The 7,518-nt window shown below is 43.3% G+C and overlaps 2 non-coding genes across 2 annotated transcripts; one reads left to right on the top strand and one right to left on the bottom strand.

Annotated features, from left to right (window-relative positions):
* Positions 1 to 270: 270 nt before the first annotated feature.
* Positions 271 to 352, bottom strand: trnal-uag (transfer RNA leucine (anticodon UAG)). The gene has a single exon. It is a non-coding gene; the product is annotated as a tRNA-Leu (tRNA).
* A 4,284-nt stretch (positions 353 to 4,636) lies between these two features.
* trnal-uag (transfer RNA leucine (anticodon UAG)) lies at positions 4,637 to 4,718 on the top strand. Its single transcript has one exon. It is a non-coding gene; the product is annotated as a tRNA-Leu (tRNA).
* Positions 4,719 to 7,518: the final 2,800 nt, after the last annotated feature.

Genomic DNA, 7,518 nt, shown 5'->3' on the forward strand with positions numbered 1-7,518 from the left:
GTCTGCAGAAATATGCTGGGAGTTCTTTTTTATTACGAACCAGAATTCAAAGACTGACCAAGGAAACCACAGCACAGAATTTAGAGATCAAAGAAAGAAATCAAAGACAGAACCTGAAGATCAGGAAATGGCACAGATCAATGAGATCCATGGACTCATCAGTGAAGGTTTTCTTTCAGGACATTTTCTACCCAGAGTGATAAAAGCAGCCAACACCTCCAGCACAGAGAGGAGAGACCTGCCACACCTCTCCGGAGACCTGGGACATGATGGCAGTGGTGGGCTTTGAACCCACGCCTCCTCAGAGACTGGAGCCTAAATCCAGCACCTTAGACCACTCAGCCACACTACCTCACTGAGCAGGTCAGTGAGTTGGTCTGCTAAAGGCATGTTGAACAGGAAGTAACAATGATATCAAACTTATTCTGAAGGGTGACCCCTTCCCTCCCGTGGTCACAGGAAGTGACGACAGCACCGCTTGAAGAAGCCAGGAAAGATATGGTAAAAGGACTCAATTTAAACAGAGCCTTTCTACCTCAGCATACCATGCTAGCAAACCTCCTTTTGTCTGGTTTGGACAGACAGACAGACAGACAGACTACTTTATTAATCCCTTTTGGACGTTCCGCGAGGGAAATTGCACTCTCCTCAACATACATTCACAGCACTGTTACCATAGATTAGACTAAAAATAGCAAAGAAGAAAAAACAAAGACTATATATACATATATATATATATATATATATATATATATATATACATATATATATACATATATATACATATATATATATATATATATATATATATATATATATATATATATGTATATATGTATATATGCATATATACATGTGCGGGTGCCTGTGTGTACCTGGATGGTTATGTATATGTGCATAGTGACAGGAATAATCATAATATTAATTGTTCTTAATTGTTATTATAACAATAATAATGATGATGATATAATATAATAATGATGATGATATAATATAAAACATATAATAGTTATAATAAAATAATAATAGCAGTAGTAACAAGAATTATATAATAATAATAATACAAAATAATAAATGCTCATGATAATTATTATGAGCAAACAGACATTATGAACAAGCATTACAAACATTGTTCATTACAAACATTATGCTCATAAATAATAAATGCTCATAATAAAAAATAATAAAATAATTATGATAATAATAATAATAATAATAATAATAATAATAATAATAATAATAATAATTAAAAAAAATAATGTACAGTCTCTTATATTGCACGAGTGTCCGGTTGTTATTGGGGCAAGCTAATGGTGCTCAGCCCTCTCCTACAGTCCTTCTGTTGGCCCTCCCCTCCTCCAGTGAGGAGTTTAACAGTTTAATGGCTCGGGGGATGAAGGAGGTCTTCAGTCTGGTTGTTGTTTGGTGACTGTGGATGAACACACAGGAGAAGTTGAGCATGAATCTGTGTTCCTGTTCACTTGAATACATGCAGGAGTATGAGGTGGAAATACTACTGTTTATTTTTGTTCTGATTTCAGAACTGTTGACACAACGGTGTCTGATTAAAGCATCTCCACCTTCCAGATGCTGGTCTCCTTCTGGGGTCCTGACTGACCTCCATCTTGTGTTCTGGATCCACCTGAACCCAGCAGCTCCAGATCCCTTCACTCCCTTACAGGGATAGAAAATGGCTGCTGGATGGAAGTCCCCCAACTGTGGCTGTTCTGAAACTCTTCTCCTCAGTCACTCCTGAGTTGACACTGAGATGGAAACTCTGAGTATCAGGTTCAGAACAGCTGATCTGAGTTGGTCCAATCAACTGTGAGTGTGTTCACCTTGAGTGTCACACGTGCACAACCACCACAAAATGACATCATCAATGGAGCCCTGATACCACGAGTCACCATGACAACCAAGAACAAAATAACAAGTTACTTTGAAACAAGACCTTCATATATTTATGATGACATCACCAATATGAGCCTTTTCTCTTTTCCAGGCTGTCTTACTTTTCAATGGCACAGCAGCAGACAGCAAGAGGGTTGCTATGGTGCAGTTGGTAAAATCCCTATCTATGGTCTGCAGAAACATGCTGGGACTTCTTTTTTATTATTAACCGAAATTCAAAGACTGACGAAAGACACCAAAGCACAGAATTTAGACATCAAAGAAAGAAATCAAAGACAGAACCTGAAGATCAGGAAATGGCACAGATCAATGAGATCCATGGACTCATCAGTGAAGGTTTTCTTTGTTTCAGGGTCACTTGTTGTCGTACTGGTGTGATGATGTCAGACCCTTCCCATTCAGTTCAAACAGACTCCAAAGTGTAGCTGTGATGCAGAGGGCAGCAGCCTTGTGCTTGGTTCCGTCATGGTTCTCTGCATTGTTAGCAAACTCACCAAAGACCTCCCTGAAAGCAGGATGATTTTCCCAGAGTGCTTTTTTAACCAAGTACCAATTTGTCCCTCTTTAAAAAACAACAAACAAAGATGAGGTCAGACTGAGATGGACGAGATGATATGGATGTGATTTATGGCTTTCAAACACCAAATATTCAATTTTTCTTCAGGGCTTTTGAGAGGTTCTGGGTAATGAATGAAAATTTAAGTTGGACAGAAACGACATGCGGGGTCACTGTGTGTGTTTACACGTGTGTATTTCTTGTTTTATGGTGTTGGAGACCATTTCCATCATCAACACTAATCAGGAGTCCTCGTCCTCATGGGGACCAAAGACCGGCCCTGATGCAGCTCAATGCAGTTTGTGAGTTCTTTCAGAGTGAAGGTCTGGATTGAGTTTAGTTTGAAATAAAGATTAAGATTCAGTTGGTTAAGATTAAGATTAAGATTAAGGTTAGGCTGCACATAGAAGGAAGTTGATCCAATGTTCTCATAAGAATAGCTGGGCACACCTGAGTGTGTTTAAATGCAGACTTCCTCTTGTGACAACTGATGTCATTGGAAACCATCTTGAGGACATTTGGAGAAAGTTCAATCTTTTAGCTGCAGTTACAGCGACTTACAACACTGCAACAACAACAAAAAACACCCCTCCACAAACACTCTTGTCCAACATTTGTGCCCAAATTTTCTCCTCATGAGGCACCAAATCAGGTCAAGTCAGTTTTATGTGTTTAGAACCAAATCACTACAAAAACAGCCATTAAGTTGATCTGGTTGGCACTGGTATTTGTTCTTGCTGCAGCTCAGGAGTGATTCAGGAGAAGAGTTTCAGAACAGCCAAAGTTGGGGACTGGAATTCTAAAATGTCCCCTGGAACCAAACAACCTTGGGAGGTAAAACCTGCAATCATAGCCACTCAGATGCAGCAGCAGAAGAAGCTGTCATCTACCCTGACAGTCAGAGCATCAAGTCAAGAAAACATCACCATCTTGTAGTTCCAAACCTTCACCTGTCAGATTCAGCTACTTCTTATTGTGGGACTTTAAATTTGAACACAATGGAATTTGGACAAGGAGTTTTCCTTCAAGTCCAAACATCATCATCCAGCCTCCAACCAGAGGTCCATCAGTTATCATGGAGCCACAGGTGGAGTCTGGATTCTTTTCTAGAATGAGACGGCAATGACAGTCCTGCCAAGTGACATCACTGACATGACAGGATGACTTCAGTCACGTGACAGGATGACTTCAGTCACATGACTGGCTGACAGTGTAGATGCCAATGTAGAGGTTGGGGAAATAGTCTCTGAGAATCCAGCTTGAAGCCACGCCCTCCTTGTTCTTCAAAAACCCAAACAGCGACCATCAGTCTCCCTCAAATCCTGTACTTGGTTCAATGTTGCTGTTCCATTTTGCAGCAGTAGGTGTCCTTGTGATACCAGGTTCAGTTCAAGAGTCCCAACTCCAGCTCATGTTGGTGACCTCAGTGGCAGGTAAAATGGCGCTTCAGTGGATCATGTGATCAACTCTTGTGTGTCCTCACTGCTCCACAGGTCTGTCAAATGTTCTGTAAAATAGTTGGACCCAGCAGAGCTGCTAGATTAGGAGTTGATGGAGTCGTTGCAGATACCAGGGTCCAAAGTCCAGCTTGAACCTGGTTTGTGCAGTTCTTTGTCAAGCTAGCAGCCATTCTTGTCACTGCCAAGCTAAAGTGACTTCTGTCAACAAAGGTAAACATACAAAAGGACATTTCTACTGGCAGTTCAAGATTTTGATCAAACTCCTTTTTCCAGGTCTGTCAAATGTTCTGTAAAATAGTTGGACCCAGCAGAGCTGCTAGATTAGGAGTTGATGGAGTCATTGCAGATACCAGTGTCCAGTTCCATCCTCACTACCCCTGGTGACCATGTCAAAGTGTCCTTGAGTAAGATACTGAACCCCTAAATACTTCGGATGAGTAGGTTGGCTCCTTGCATTGCAGCCTTCAGCATCAGTGTGTGAGTGTGTGTGAATGAGAGGACATTGTTCAGCTCCTTGAGTGCTGCTGAGGTAGAAAGGCTCTGTACAAATAGAGTCCTTTTACCATTTCTTTCCTGCTTCTAGCGGCGCTGTTGTCACTTCCTGTGACCGTGGAGGGAAGGGGTCCCCCTTCAGAATAAGTTTTATATCATGATGTTACTTCCTCTTCAACACTCCTTTAGCAGACCAACTCAGAGAATAGCTCAGTGAGGTAGTGTGGCCGAGTGGTCTAAGGCGCTGGATTTAGGCTCCAGTCTCTGAGGAGGCGTGGGTTCAAATCCCACCACTGCCATCATGTCCCAGGTCTCTAGAGAGGTGTGGCAGGTCTCTAACTGCCTCTCCTCTCTCTTCCACTGGTATCTTCAAACCTGTGACCGAAAGAAGAACCCTCTTCTGAGTCCACAGACCTGAGCATCGCTGCTCTGACTACCAGGTTACCTCCTGGTTATCAGAGTGAAGTCATGGTGAGGTAGTCAGTTGTTCCTTTGTTTTATGACAGAGGCCTCATTGTGAATTAAATAATCCTATTTCTTTACTTGACGTTTCACGCTGTTTCGATTGAAAAAGACCAGTTCCTGGAGAAGATCTTCCAGGGGTCCAGGTTAAAGCGGTGCCCCAGCTGGCACCAGGCGCTGACCCAGGTCCTGCATGGGAGATACTGTCAGTTCTGTTCTGCCCTGCTCACAACCACAGGCTGGTGTTGAGGCCTGCAGCAACCAGGGCCCCAGTCACCAAGAGTATAAAGGCTGGTCAGACCAATGTGAGCAGGACGTTACTGGAGAAGTCATCCATCCACTTTCTATTCTTATCCTTTAAGGGTCACGGGGGGGGGGGGGCGATCCCAGGTGACATTGTTCAAGAGGCAGGGTTCACCCTGGACAGGTCACCAGTCCATCAGGAGAAATGAGGTGGTCGGTATCATGCAACCTAAACTAAAACATTAGCCGGATCAAATTCAGATTAAAGCAAGAGTCTCCAGATCAAAGTCAGAATTCCTGATGATGTCATCAGGGCTTTGACAGTAGCTAGAATTCTGTCTTTGATCTAAGGAGGACATGAAAGAAACGCAATTGAGGAAAGTAGAGGAGAACATTCAGCTTCATTAGAAACACTTGAACTGTTGAACAGTAGAATTTGTTTGAAACAGTTTACAACACTGAGGGACAGGATTGAAGAGGGAAGAGTTTTCTACTTTAAATTTAATTCTATCAAGTCAAGTCAATTTTATTTATTTTGTGCCAAATCCCAACAGAAGTTATCTCATGACACTTTACAAGTTTATCTAATGAGACAGGTACCCTGGAAGGTATCACCTTGGCCCCCAGCACCACCCTAAGGAACCTAGGAGTTCTCTTTGATCAGGATCTGTCCTTTCATGCCCACATTCAGCAAATTTCTAGGACTGCTTTCTTTCATTTGTGAAACATTGCTGAGATCAGACACATCCTGTCTCAAAAAGATGCAGAAGAACTAGTCCATGCCTTTGTCACTTCCAGGCTGGATTACTGCAATTCCCTCCTATCAGGCTGCACCAGGAGGTCCCTAAAGACTCTCCAGCTGGTCCAGAACACTGCTGCCTGACTAGAACTAGTAGAAGAGACCATGTCTCGCCTGTACTGGCCTCTCTGCATGGCTCCCTGTCAAATTTAGAAGAGAATTCAAAATTCTCCTTCTACCATCAAAGTCCTTAACAGTCAGGCTCCTTCATACCTGACAGAGCTCATAGTTCCCTATTATCCAGCTAGAACCCTTCACTCCCAGGATGCAGGGTTACTGGTGGTTCCTAGAGTTCTAACAGTAGACTGGGAGCCAGAGCCTTCAGCTATCAGGCTCCCCTCCTGTGGAACCGTCTCACAGTTTCAGTCCAGGATGCAGACACCCTCTTGACCTATAAGAGCAGACGAAAGACCTTCCTTTTTGATCAGGCTTACAGTTGGGCTGCTTAGGCTGGCCCTTAGATATGCTGCTATCGGCTTAGACTGCTGGGGGATCTCCCATGGTGCACTGGGCTTCTCTCTCCTCCTTTCTGTCCTCCTATATGTGTCATACATAAATCATACTCATATGTATTACTAACTCGTCTCCTTCTCCAGAGCCTTCAGGCTCCCCTCATCCCAGATGTGGGTGCTGCTGGAGGAGGCTGCAGACCTGAAGAGGCTCAAGCTGCCACCCGTAGCTCCACCTGCTCACCGTCTGTCCATCAGTCTCTTCACTTCTCTCTCTCTTTATCTCTGTCCCTCTCTTTCCTTCTGCATATCTGTCTTCCTCCATTATCTGTCTTTGTCTCTGCCCCGCTCTCCTGCTCTCTTTCCCTCCAACTGGTCAAAGCAGAAGGCCGTCCCCACTGATCCTGGATCTGCTCGATGTTCCTGTCTGTTAAAAGGAAGGTTTTTGTCGCCGCTGTTGCAGGATGTGCTGCTGATGGAGAATTGTTGGGTGGAGGTTCATTGAAGGAGTTTGGTTCTAGACCTGCTCTACTAGTAAAGAGTCATGAGATAACTTTTGTTGTGATTTGGCGCAATACAAATAAAACTGACTTGACCAGTGTCATTTGTGGTCTTTTGTTAATTGCATGCCACATAAAATTATTAGTGGTCACTTTTCTCGCGACTGTCTCACAGTGGCAAGACAAGAACACTTCTACTTTTAATGTTGACAGTTTGTTCAACACTAAACTTCATCCAGTACCATGTTGTCAAACACTGGAACCTCCACAGCTCCTGAACAGGGACTTGAACCCTGGACCCTCAGATTAAAAGTCTGATGGTCTACCGTCTGAGCTACTCAGGCTCTTTCTACAGCATTGAGACAGGAAAAGAAACACCTGTGAAGGTCAAACTGATGCTTTCTTGACTTGTTCAGTCCTCCATGTTAAAGTCCACCATGCTTTTGATTGGCTCTGATTCTCTGTGGCAAAATCCAACAAGAGGCTCCAAAAATGTCCTGAATGTCAAAAGAATGCACAGGACAAGATGTTAGTTTCCTTCATGTCTGCAGTTCCTCCACTGGAAAGTAAAGTCAATGCTGCTCCTCTGCTGAAACCTGGGATCGGACCAGGGACCTTTAGATCTTCAGTCTAAGGCTCTCCCAAC

This window comes from Aulostomus chinensis, chromosome 1 (genome assembly GCF_037954235.1).
Source record: "Aulostomus chinensis isolate RoL2024-O1b breed Wild chromosome 1, RoL_Achi_v1.0, whole genome shotgun sequence".
NCBI lineage: Eukaryota > Metazoa > Chordata > Actinopteri > Syngnathiformes > Aulostomidae > Aulostomus > Aulostomus chinensis.